Raw genomic sequence first — 14,973 nt, 5'->3', positions numbered from 1 at the left:
CCCATTCTAATGTAGGGGTTTAAGTAGGTCTCTTTGAATCCTAATGAGGTCGGGTTTTAATATGCTTCGCGCTTACCACCCTCACCGCCCAATTGCATTTTGTGAATGGAGTTACCGAAAGGGTTTGATAGTGATAATGGTCAATCTAAAAGTATTTTAAATACAAGTATAAAACAAAATCCCGTTTTATTAATAGAATGTGAGTTTATATTATCCATGAAAGTTGCACATTCTTTTTATATTTTGTTGGTGGAGCTCATGTGGTTAACCGACACATCAATCTAGGGTATAGTTGAGAATGATATGGAACTCGCGAATCTCAAGCGTAACTTGAGCCGGGGGCCATGCGATTTTGCAAGGTTAATTCTCAATCTATTTAATGTGAATCTTATGTTATCCATAAAAGTTGCACAGTCTCCTTATAACTTGTTGATGCAGCTCGCGTGGTTAACCGGCACGTCAACTTAAGAGTATAGGTAGAGAATGATGTGGAACTCGCAAATCTCAAGCGTAACATGAGCCGGGGACCATGCGGTTTTGTATGGTCGATTCACCATATGTTTAATGATCTGCGGCGACCCCGTCATTGAATTTGAGATGAACATAATTCGAGATTAGCATGCCATTGATAGTAAATGGATCTCAAAGATCTAGGAATTTCGTGGTGATTGAAATTGGCAAAAGGCTTTGCCTACCTAAATAACTTTATGGTGTGTTTACGGCATCCCTTTACACATCATGGAGCCAAATGTGGATCCTAGCCTTTTAAAATAATTTTATTTAGGGTGATTATTTTCTAAGGATAAGTAAAACAAATTATAATGGAATTTGTTGTTAAATGATGTCTATAACCTTATCCACTAAAATCTACTGCCATAAAACCTTAGAAAGGATTAGCTAGGAGGATGATCAATCTTGTCTAATTCGTAGTTTGGGAGAAGTTCTCATAAACGAAAGGAAGGATCATTCCTTTGTTAAAGCTATTCCTTGGTTACTTCAAACATTGCATACTAAAGTGTTAGAAAGAGCAATTGTCAAATGTACGTTGTAAAATCACATATTGAAGTAAAATGGAATTTCTTTGAGTTAGGAGTTGACTAGGATTAATCGACTAGCTGACATGTACATATAATAAATTCATTTTTATTTTGATATGAACAACTTGGAATGACCATGAAGGAGTTGTGTAGCATGTTAAAGTTTCCTTTTGGAATTAACATCGTAGTCATAGAAACTTAAATTTCAAACACTCCCATAAATTTACTATCATGAATAGAAGTGTCAAGAAGAACGCCAATTGCCCATGGTTTAACAGGCGATTAGTGTTGGCATACCTAATCTAGGCCCAAATACCTAGGACAAAGAAAGACTTATTATAAGACATGTTCTGATAGCTGCTCGTTTCCATAACAAGAAAAGGACTAAGAAAGCAAACTTGCCCAAATGTATATTTGAGGTGAAAGAACCGAAACATGAAGAAGTTAGATTTGATCATGGATCACGAGCCCGTGCTACTTTCCATTGGATCAAAAGATAATTTGTTCTTCAATGTTTGGTATTCAATCAAATATATGGATTTATAATGCCATCAAAATATTACTTCTAAGCCTTGAGTGTTGTGCTAAGGATTAGTACTGACATTTGCAAGAATGTGCAGTTACTAAAATGAAGTAAGAAGACTAAAACATGGAGAAGGTAATTTGATCATGAATGCCAAGCCCTTGCTACATTCATAGGATCAAAAGACAACTCTTGTCAAAATGTTTAGTCTATGGTATTATAATTGAAATTGTTTATACTACGATTCATTAGATAGTTCTGACTTATTTAAATGTGGATCATTCTAACATGTTAAAAGAAAGTCATGAAATCTATGAAACTAGTATAGTAACAATAGTTCAAAGTTGATTCAAATATTTGAATAAGGTGTATTATTGTGAATGGATCGTCCAGATTAATCACAATATGTACTTATTTAAATACATCCGAAGGTTTGGGTGAAATGTATTTGTGGAATCATAGTCTTGGACACATAAATGAGAAATGCATTACCAAATATCCATTTGGATCGGATTTTGGATATCATTTGGCCTTGAGTCTTATGATAAATGCAAATCTTGTTTATCAAGATAGATGATGAATGCATCACTAGGAGATGTAAGTATCTGTTGGAATTAGTTCATTCTAATAGACCGTTCAGATTAACCACGATACATGGTGACAACTTCGTATGAATGTGAGTCGGTAACCTTTCAGGTGTTTAGAGCTCTCATAAAGAGAAGTTGAGAAACAATTGGGCAATAGGATGAGACACTCATAGTGAGAATCTCAGTCCAAACTTTATCGATCTTCTAAGTAATTGTGAAAGAGTTTTCAGATCTGTCTCCACCCAAAACACTGCCACATGAAGTGTTAATTGGATAAAGAAACAAATCATTCATTGATTTTGTACTAGATGGGTCGAATTATGCATACTAACAGTTCATGGATTGTACCATGAATAGTGTTACTAAAATTCCTTTGGTCTTGTGCCAACTAAGTAGGTTCCTGAAACACTCTATGATATGTGAAGTGGGATTCTATCCTCAGTTCCATATATGTAAGTCTACGATTATGAGGCTTACGCTCGTCGTTGAAGCACTCGACAATCTGGGACATTGAATAGAAATGTGTTATCTCATCGGAGAACCCATCAAGCATTTTGGATAATTGTTTAATAATCCTTATGAGAACAAAGTGTATGTTGCTCGAAGGGCAATCTTCCAAGAGAGGGAGCTGATTTCCAAAAGAGCTAGTGGGAGCCACATTGATCTTGATAAGATTCGAGATCCAACCAACGAAGAGCCTAAAGTTGGACATAACATTCAATTTGGAATTGAAAGAGCTATTAAGGAAACTGACATATTTCCATTTTTCCTTATAGATCTGATAGAAGACGTCATGGACCTAGTTATATAAGAGTTTATATTGCTAAGGTATTTGAATCACTGGTAGATAGCAATCAAAGTGTACCATCTATAGGAAGCTATGGTAGGCCCTAAAGGCTACAACATGGAAGGAAGACTTGGAAAGCGAGATTCAATCCATGTATGTTGTAATTTGGTAGATAAAGCACTTGACCTTAACCCCTAGGTGCAAGTGGATCTTCAAGAAGAGACATGTATGGATAGAAAAAAAACACATAATCAAACCAAGATAGGTTTTGACGGATGTGTAAGCTTAACAAGTTCATCTATGGACCGAAATAAGCATCTCGCAAGATGGATCATTATTTCAATGAGAAAGTTCAAAGTGTATGAATTTCGAGAAATAAAGATGAGCCATACATATGTCAAAGCTAGTGGGAGTAATTGGATTCTTTGTTTCAATGAGAATGTTCAAGGAGTTTGAATTTCCAGAAACATAGATAAGCCATATATATGTCAGTGCTAGTGGGAGCATTGTAGTCATCCTTCTATTGTACATAAATAATGTATGATTCATAGGAAATTATATTCTAACTTAGCAAGTGTAAAATCTTGGCTTGGTATGAGAATTGTTTCGCTATGATATACATGGGAGATACAGAACACGTACATATATCAAGGTGATTCATTGGATTAAGCCAAAGTACGTGGAATGTTGAGGAAACTCAACCTGCAGAACATGGAATGGTTCGTGCATAATATGGCATAACATTGAGTGATGCTAATGTCCTAAGTTCTTCCAGAGGTTATGAGTCGTGTCCCACATCTTTTTCTATGGGTTCGATCATATATGCCATTACATGTACCAGATCTGATGAGTCGTATGCCTTGAGCATGACAAGTTGGATTAGATCAATTTGGCAAGAATCAATGAATCAAGATCAAGAACATTCTTAAGTGTCCTTGGAGGACAGAAGAGATGATCTTAATAATATGGAAGAGATCATTGTAAGAGTTACGTTGATGCTAAGTTCCGCACTAATAAAGGCAATTCTGTTGCAGTCGGAATTCGTGCTTTTACTGAATGGTAGTATATTAGCTTGAAAGAGTACCGGGTAATACACCATAGTGGATTTAACATACTTAGAGTATATTGCAGTTGATTAAATTGCAAAGAAGACTATGTGATTAAAAGAGATTCATTAGTGACATTTTTGTTGAGATTCAATCATTGATGGTCCTTATGAAGTTTCTTGTGACTTAGGGTGAACTTACCTCGAGTATGTATCCCAAGTCACACAAGCTCACATGAAACATACTCAGTAAGTACCAACACATTTGATAGCGAGTCAAATGTAAAGACATCATAGTCAATATGTCATATCGAAAGATAATCTTGTCGATCCATTCCATAAGCCGATGTCATTGACCAAGTCTGACAGTCAGACAAAGTCGAGAGGCATTAGATTTGCAAATGAATTGGCTTAAGCACTCTTAGTTTGGTTTGTTTTAAAACCCGAGAACTTTAAGCAGTATAAGTTTTAATTTGATTTGGCGATTATTAAGTGGTGATCTTAATATATGATGGATTTCGGTCATTTCAATTAGCCTATCACTGCGTTCTCACTTTTGCATGTTTGGAACCCACTTCCCGAGTATTAATTTACTCAAACGTACACAGCCGGTCACACTCTTGGAAGTAAGTAGTGATTCAAGACTGTCGTGAGTATTAGTGGATTGTCCATATTGGTTGGACATAGCATAGTGATTACGCTAACACTCATGAGTGCTTAATAGAGATTTAAGTATTGGACCAACCCACACTTAGATATTACTTCATGGATTCAGTCACGAGTAATTCTAAGACGATAATATATTCTATTCTTCAAACCTAGATACATGTGGGGTTTTGCTCTATGATTCTGTTATGCATTGGTCTACTCCAACGCTAACCGTAACTGTTAGTTATAAAGGGTATGTCCATGTGTGACATGATGAAATAGACAAAAACTATGTAGTCAAAGTTTATTCGTTCCTTCTGCCTTAATAGGAGAAGCGATATCTATGGGCCCCTCGATGATTTGGTGCTGACATCTAAAGTTCTTGGCCGAGCCCTGACTGGAATTGATGTGTTCAATTTAGTAGTCAGATGTAGTCATTACAAATCTATATCGGGAAACATAATCTTGAGTTCTTGAGATTGACCATTATCCATGTCTCGAATTCATACAGATATCACAGAATGAAGGGATAGTTGATCACTTATCTAAGGGCTGAATCTTAATTAGATCAAGAGTTTGGTAGTTGCATTGGATGGCTAACTCTATGTTGATTGTTGGAGAAATATTAGTCCTTGAATAGTTGATGACTTGTCCAAGTGGGAGACTGTTGGAATAGTGTCCAAGGTCATTAACTATTGGTAATATTTCTAATAATAGCAGGGTCCTTTTAGGTTGCCCTCAAGACCCAAATTGAGTAGAATAAATAAAGGAGAAATTAGTTTACTAATTATTATGGTTAATAATTAATTAGAAACTAATTGGAAATATAGTTTGGAGATATATTATGGGAATTTATTAACAGTTTAATTAATTAAAGGGTTCAATGTTCATTAATCGATAGTTGGTTAATCAGGAATGTTCCAGAATCCTTATCGAATTATGGTTGGATGAAAATCACTCCATCCCACATGGGAGAGGACTGAAATTTCGTGGTTAGGCCTCCATCCCACATGGGAAGGAGTAACAAACCTAAGGAGGCATCCAAGGCTATAAATAAGGCCTTAGGGATTCCATTCCTCCTTGCACCTTGGCTTGAGTATTCGCCAACCCTTCTTCCTACCCCTCTTAGGGACGATTTCTAACCCCTTTGGTTTTGTGAAATTGACCCTTCTCCTAGTTATTTTTTTATTCCACTCTTTGGTGTCATTGGGTGTGATACCATTAGAGGGATTCTGGTTTGGGTCCTTTCATCCAAGCAACTTCATGGAGGTTCAAGATCTCAACCATGGAGATCAAGGGCTACATAAGAGGTATGTTTTTGTTACTTATGTTTTATGTTTTCAAGGGTTGATGTAATTAGCATGAAGCCATAGATCCATAGGATGCATGTACACTTAGGTATATCGTTGTTTCGATTTTTCTGCTACCTAGTTTTAGAGTGTATTTGATGCGTAGAAAACCCAAAAAATCTTCTATTACCTAACTTTTGTCCCTAGAAGCATGCTTGTTGTATGCATCAAGTCTCATGTTTTGCTGAAACATAAAGCATATCCTAATGGCTTACCTTGGTTGGATAGTCATCTTTATAAGAGATACTTGTCTAGTCCTTAAATGAAAAAGGTTATTCATGTCCTTCACCCCTAGTCTGAGGTATTACATGGTACCATTGAATGAATTGATGGTGAATCTTCGATTCTAGATTGCTACTAAATCTACAATGCAAGGATTGGACGACTTTTTGCTGATGATTATCACTGTGAATGATTCACACTTGTTTCACCTCATTCTGATTGAGACATCCTACATCTTTCCCATAATTCATCTTTATAAGAACTTGATGATTCACTGTATAATACCATACACACTAATAAAAGTTTAAAACTTTGTGTCGTTGGTTAGACTATGTACCATAGTTTATCTTACGCACCAACCTATTCTTACCCTGGCTTCCTTATATAAATGCTTTATGATTCATCATAAAATTCCAGACGCTGATAAAAATTTATGTCGATGGATACATTTCGTACTGAAATGTATTCCACACATCATCCAACTCTCTCTTTTTTCTTATAATAAACGTTGTTAATGATTTAGTGTGACTTTATCAATCACAAATGAATACATCGAAACTTTGTGTTCTATGATCCTTAGTGATTACCACACTATATTGAGCACCAACACCCTAAAAATTCATTTCGCTGCACTTGGTACTTAACTCAACATGGTTGATGCTACATGTCAAACTGCTTATTCAAGATGAAAGACTCCACAATGATTGAGATTGGTTTTCTAGAGGGAGAGTCCAATATTAGATTTTGTGAAGATGTTCTAAGGTTGAGGGGGAGTTATTCATGAGAACCCATTTGCTGATATCAAAAGGGGGAGAAATATTGGTTAGTTTTGTTACACATTCACAAGTTCATTTAAAGAAAAGCAGACACACTTCAAGAAAATTGCTCACTTAAGGGGGAACATATTTCAAAATCATACTCCACACTACTTAGTTTTGACATTATCAAATCAGGGGAGATTGTAAGATCACTTATAGTCTCAAGTGTATAGATTTGATAATCTGAAGCACTAATTGTATAGTAAGTTATTCTACTCACTGTAAATAGTTAGTGTTGTCTAAGTAAGTGTATGTAATAGCACTTAGACACATTGATATGTATGAGGTTGTTAGTTTACATAGTGTGAAGGTACTAAAGACTCTGAAGGTAACTAATGAAGAACTATGTCAATCAAGCAATGAAGACTGAAGACTAAAGATAAGATCTAAGGCAAGCCAAGCTGATTAGATCTTATGTCATGGCAACATCAGCGTTTGATGTCATCAACATCTGAACATCAGCATATCAACCTTTAGATTATGCAGCTCTTGGTAAGCTGGCGTCCAAGATGCATAACGAAGTTTATTATGGACGTTCTTATTTGAAGATTAGATTATTCAAGGAAGTTATCTATTCCTATATCTTAGGAATTTATTTAAATGATTCAAATGGAGATATGAAGATATTCTATCAAAAATATACCCCTATATACCTTTTAGGTAGTTATCACAACTGGAAATTTTAGACCTAGTATAGTCTAAATCCTAACCTAGTAAAAGTGAAACCACATTCGCAATCCTTGTTGCATTGAATCATCTATATGCCTTGTTTATAGAGCTAACAAAGAAGCGTGGATAGAAATCTAAACTAAATTAGGAAGGTATAATCCAACATTTGGTAAAATATTAAGGTTTACAACATAAATAACACCCCATATATGTGTTTTCGGCCTTAGAGTTCTAGAAGAAAAGTGTTTTCGCCCATGAAATGAATGCAAAGATGGTTTTTAGATTTATAATCAAGATGAAAAGGTGTTTATAGTTTGGAATTGTCCCAAAAGGCTATTTTTTGGTTTACTTTTGATCCGAAAACACAATCCAAAGCCCAATATGGGTGAAAACTCATTAACGATCCATTAAGGATCGAAAACCCAAAGCCATGGCCCATTTATGAACCGTAAACACCCCTATACATAATTGTTTTGTCAAAAACATAATTCATTTCTCCACATTTCATCCAAAAATACCCCCAAAATTCTCTGAAGTATCATCTGTGAACTCTCTAAATCTTCAAGAATTTTACCCAGATTCCTTCAAATCATCATATTCCCATCAAGAACATTTAAACTCACCTTCAAATCTTCATATGATCTTCAAATCTTATTAATATCCCCAAGAACATCAAGATCCAACCGACAAACTCCATTTTGTCCACCGAATACCCATTTCAACATTTCAAATAGCTCCAAATAATTATTGTAAGTATTCCTTACATAGTTTAAGTGTTGTTTAACACTTTAAATATTATTTCCAATATTATTCAATTCATTATTTAAATTAATATATTATTAACGTAAATAGGAGTCAGGTATAATTATTGTTAGGATACGACTAATGTCACATATTCTAATGAGAGGATCATCGTTAGCACTTCGCGACCCAACCGAGCACACACGTTCAAGGTGAGTTCATACCCCTACGTTTTCACTATCTTCAATAAATTTTAGGGGAGAATACAAGTAAAATACAAGGATTCTTGTGTTAATATTCAAACGATTTGAAAACCCTTTGCAATGGATTCAAACCGATTTATAAATACATTTTATAATAAAACATATGTTTATATATATTTTAACCCTTTTGTAACATGTCGAGCAAGAGGGGTTTATCATAAGTTTCTGACTACAACTTTATACAAACATTTAATTACAAAAGTTTCCAGTACATTACCAAACATTACATTTAAACTTTAATTGGTATAGTTTGTGAATTGCTACACTATTTTGCTAAGTGCAATACCCAAAACAAGACATACATTTAGACTAAAATAGGTATAGTTTGGAAGACACTACACTATCTTACGATTTCAAGAACACTACTCTATTACAATGATTTAAGGATACACTACTAAATAATTATTTTAGTATAATTATTTTACATTACAAAGTACACTATTACTAGGTAATACATACAACTTGAAGCACAAGAGAACACTATAACACTACACGTAAACTAGTTAATACAGGGTTATGAGGCACTACTTCGGGGTACCCATCAGGGTACAGGTTCAAGTCCTATAAACTATAACCAAAGTCTCATGGATGGAGAGCGTGAAATTTGTGTATAGATCTATATGAGACTGACAATACCACACCTGAGCTGCTTGCAACAGCTAGGTCGGCAAGCCTGGGGTGACAAATGTCATAATATACCTACGCCTGAAGAACGTCGTGGAGGCCACTAGGTCATATTAGTATGCTTATATGAAACTCACAAATGTATTAAATAGACTTTTTTACGGGATTAACATTAATTTAATAGTTTTATTTCAAATGATAAAACTACCATAAACTACTATACATAGTAACTGGTGGTATCTAGGCATTTATAAAAAGGTTTTCATAATACACTACTATACGTAGTAAATGTTGGTATCCGGGCACTTATACAAAGGTTTTCATACAATACACTACTATACAATTCATCTGCGGGTATCCAGGCATTCAAAGGTTTTCATGCAACACATTTCTATGCATGGTAACTGGTGGTATCCAGGGATTCATACAAAGATTTTCATATAAATAGAATTACAGTACACTAATTTACTAATACAGAGTACATTAGTATTGTATAGAATTACATGAAACACGCAGAAAACAATTTTATTTATTAATAAGGCTATAGTTTACTACTACCGGATACAGTGACTACATACATCTTGATTTGAAGGCTTAAGACTACATTACACTCACTAAAGAAAATATTGGATTTTCAGGAAGTACAATATAACATTTTCAAGGAACAAAGAGCATGCTTTCTAAAACAAATTCTTATGAAATCACAAACTTTAATGTTGACACTTTCAAAATCACTTGTATTCTCAGGGCATTAGTAGACAGGTATACACACAGGTTTCGAGAAGACGGAACATAGTAGCTTCAAGTCTTTATTTTGCTATTTTACTGTCGGAGTCAATTATATGTGACTTGCATACAATGTAAACGGCATATAATCAATAAAATGGTTGTTGCTACTTTGATTACTATTATTAAGTTGTTGTGATACTGTACATGACATTCTCTACCCCCGAACATTTCCGCCGTTCCGGTTTGGGGGTATGATGGATTGGTATCAGAGTTTTGTTTATAGTGAACTCAGTATATCAACCCATAAAAGATATACAACTATAAATATAATGGAGCCGTAGTGCTCTGATTAAAAGTTTACTTATAAAATATAGGTATTTTATGAGAAATATACATACATGAATATATATATATATACATACATGCTAGAAATAGTATCACAGTAATTGTGACAACTCGAAATTTCTATCTTATAACAATCCATGTATTCAATCAAAGTCAAACTTTCAATTGCTAAATTTTAGCAGTTTTGGAGTCATTTTGAGTGTTCTAAAGCCTAGTACTTCAAGAGATAGCGGGAGAGAGGATGCCTTAGGGTTTATTGTGCAACAATAAATTTTCAAAACTCCAAGAGTTTGGAGTTTACGGCCTAAACATGGTGTTTACGGCCGTAAACCCCAAGGGGTATAAATATGTAACTTAGTCATATTTATCAGTTTTTCACACTTTCAAGAACTAGAACTCGAAACAAAGGATTTCTTATACTTTAAACTGTTATTATCAAACAAACTGCTTTCAAATCATTTTATAAACTGACATCAAGTCATCTATTCTTATTTATTAAACTTTTCATAGGTTTTACCAAAATTTCTTTTACACTTTTATATTGTCAATTGCAAGCCTATATATGTATAGTTATATAAGAAATGTTTAAAGGACTTAGGACCACAAGCTCGCTTTAATTCCTTTTCCTTGTTTGGATCTGGTCTTAGGGTATCGGTTATTTGTCCGAATGTCGTCTAAATATTAATTATATATTATGTATACATATATAGACATAAAAGTTCTATCAGTCAATTCAATACCTTTGGGTAGCAAAGGCATACTTTCGGTTATTCACCTACATTGCTAGTAACTATAATAGGTATAGTTAGGAGATACTATTTACTATTCCTAGTACAATTGTTAAAAGCATGTCTAGATATGTATAGTTATATAAATAATGTTTGAAGGACTTAGAACTTCTAACTCGCTTTATTTCCTTTTCCTTGTTTGGATGTGTACTTAAGGTATCGGTTAGTTGTCCGAAGGTCATCTAAATCTTACTTATATATTATGTATACATATGTAGATATAATGGTTCTAGTCAGTCAGTTCAGTACCTTTGGGTAGCAAATGTATACGTTCATATATTCATATATATATATATATATATATATATATATATATATATATATATATATATATATATATATATATATATATATATATATAAATTCCTAGTAAGCTATTATAGGTATAGTTTTGGGTATATATATGAGTTTGTAACATTAATGTGGATTATTCGACCTAGCAATTCGTTGCGGAAGTCACCTTTAGTTCCCAGAATCTCTCATATGGAGAACTTTTAGTATGGGGGCTATCAACCACATTATTACTTACTTTCAGCGGGTCTCGTGAGAAGACTACTTAATTACTTTCAGCGGGTTTCGTTAGAAGACTACTTACTTACTTTCAGCAGGTCTCGTTAGAAGACTACCTACTTACTTTCAGCGGCTCTCGTGAGAAGACTACTTACTTACTTTCAGTGGGTCTCGTTAGAAGTCTACTTACTTACTTTCATTCGGGTCTCGGTAGATGACTCCTTTTATACTAGTAGAAAATATGGGATTTTCTAGGAAGTTCAAACGTTTACAATTACTTATAAACATTTCCATTGATACTTATAAAAATAATGACATTAAATACTTATGAATTCACCAGCTTTATGCTGATACTCGCTTTCAAAATAACTTGTATTCTCAGGTTACCAATACACAGGTACGATGACCAGGTTTTGTGAAGACGGAGCAGTCAAGACTCGTCTTTTATTTTGAATATTCATTATATTGTTTTATTCTAGGAAAGAACACACTTATATTTATAATTATACTATTAATGCAATGGATGACGTTGTTTCTTTTTTACTACTTTGCATTGTTGTGATACTTTACATGACATCCTCCGCCCCAGAATGTTTCCACCGTTCTTGGTTTTGAGGTGTGACAATAACTATATAAAAGTTTTTAGGATGAGTTGAACACTACGGTTAAGCCTGGATAATTATGTAATCATATCTAGGATAAATATGATATGATCAACTATATTTATCCGAGATATAACCAACATGTGTTTAGGAGTGATTATGGTGTTGCGACAAGTCTAAAACTTACCAACCCTATATACAAAGAATCTCTAGAACAAAGCATAAAGTTAAAATACTAAAGGAGTATTTTAGGTACTATAACTGACTTATGTGAAAACTAAAAGGCCCTTACTAGTAGGTCTATAATTTTAGAGCGTATACTCCCAGGGTTATATATAATTGAGATTTTATAAAGTTAGAATTTGTGATCTTCTTGCTACTTCCTGTTCCTTGTTTGGTTGTGGTCTTAGAGTAGGATCACTTATTAGAAGGTCTAATTGATCTTGGTTATATACAACTTGCATACGCTGCGTGATTATCGGAGGACTCGATAAGGATCACCATAGAAATCTTGTTAGAAATGGTTTTTAATAATCTCAAAAGATTCTTTAGACATTTCCATTCTCGTATGAACAACATAGATAGATGTAGCCACTCCACTACAACAGTCAGCAGAGGAGTCAACGAAAAACAAGAAGAGGTTCATGAGGAAGATTTCGAGAAGGGATCAGCCAAAGAAAAAGGCATCAGAGTAATCATTATTGAACCTTACCCTAACAACACCAGACATAAGGGGCTCGCTCAAGCATTCGGAGTGAAACTCTCCATCACGAAGTAATGGAGATCATTGACAAAACCAAAATCACGAAAAAGCAAAGATTCAACACCCCTACGGAGAACAAGAACACCATATGGATGTCCAGAGACAATAGATCGTTACCGATGAAACTAATGCAATCATAGGAAGGTCAGAGAGCAGAGGAAACCACTCACCGGACATTCGGAGAGACCAAGCATCGTATGCGTCACACTAATAATTGATAAACTAATATAACCTAGTGAGTTAGTGATTACACTACTCACACTATGTGTTACGCTTATCGCCTCTTTCATTGCAACTAGTAACAATAAAGCAGGTCACAGAATTTCAATTAAGGATGGTCACTACTAAAAATTCATAAGTTTATTTTACATAGATCTCTGTTATGAATTGTTTTCAAAACGCTATAAAGTCGGAGCTTGATGCACTCAAAACTTAGATAACTTAGGTTCAGATGTCCCTCGACTTGTAAACATTACTAAGGACTTATCACCGTTTCATTCTTAAAAACCGTATAATAGAAAGATGCCTCCCCGTAGACCCATCGGGTGCGATCATACCAGCACTAATGCACCAGATCCCATCATTACTCTGTAGTTAAGCATGCTTGGGCGAGAGAATACTAGGATGGGAGAACTTAACACTCGTACATATACCTACTTCTATACACTACCATAAACACTTCTCAAGAATGTTGACAGAAACATTGAGAATAGTTCAACAAAACACAAAATTTATATATATGTATATAAATAGATAGAATACAAGTGGCAACGACCATTGTTATTCACAAGCTCATATCTCGCCATGCAACATAATCATGTCTTCACATGGAAGTAAACAACTAACTGGCAAAAAACTGATTCTACAGCAGAGACTCTGCCACTTTCATAGCCATAATCACAGCCGTCGTGACAGCCGTCATGGCACAACTCAATGCTAACAATGCCAGCAGAAGTGGAGGCAGTATCGACAATTGTAAACGTAGTAACACTCAAGGGCACCAGTGAGCATTTTTCGATAAGGACACCCCAGACCACAAACCTAAGAACAAGAAGCAAAAATTCTAGAACAAGAAGGGGAGCAGTTCTACTCAAGGTCCTACCAAGAGACACCAACGTGTAACATTACATGTAGTCACAACATCTGCCACTCCAGCACCAGCCAGTCGATAAGCTTGAACACTTCCAAAGTGTAACAAGTGTAGCTTCCATCACAAGGGATTCTGCCGAGAGATGCATTGCAAGAATTGCAACCAGAAGGGGCACACCACCCGTTTCTATAAGACTCCTACCCAACACATCGCTTCAACCACCAAGGCCGGTGTGAGCCTAGTATGCCGTCTATGCGATGCAGCGGGACATTTCAAGAGAGGTTGTCCAACGGAGAAGGATGATGGAGGAACAGGAGGAGTTTAACGATAGGACAGGTCGACACAACGAGGAACTCTTCTTGGATTTTTGGTACATTTCCAAACAATTATATTAACAACTTAAAATTTTACCAAGACTGGTACCAATCAAAAAGTAACTAAATCGCTCTCTCGTCCGAACAAATGGAAGCATTCATATATGAACTGACGATCATTACTGGTGAATTATGTTGGCTTAGTATATATATTAGAATCATTCAGTCGAATGTCTTCTCAATCTCAACTAAATACGACATGTAGACACCAAACGATTATAGACGGGCCTGGTGGGGATCATAATGTGAAGTATCGTCACTATCTATCAAAACACCCTTACTGCTAGTCCTCGCTTAGCACGATACTTAATATTTACAGTAGTAATAACAAAGATAAAACTGAAAGCACTAGAAAGTACACACAGGATGCACTATCACTCTAGCAAACACTCCTTTGGAATCAACTTAACTTATGTATCAATAAGAAGTTCTGACATCGTCATCCGACATGGGTTGGCT

This window comes from Lactuca sativa, chromosome 4 (assembly GCF_002870075.4).
Source record: "Lactuca sativa cultivar Salinas chromosome 4, Lsat_Salinas_v11, whole genome shotgun sequence".
Classification (NCBI taxonomy): Eukaryota; Viridiplantae; Streptophyta; class Magnoliopsida; order Asterales; family Asteraceae; genus Lactuca; species Lactuca sativa.
This window is presented reverse-complemented; position numbering follows the sequence as displayed.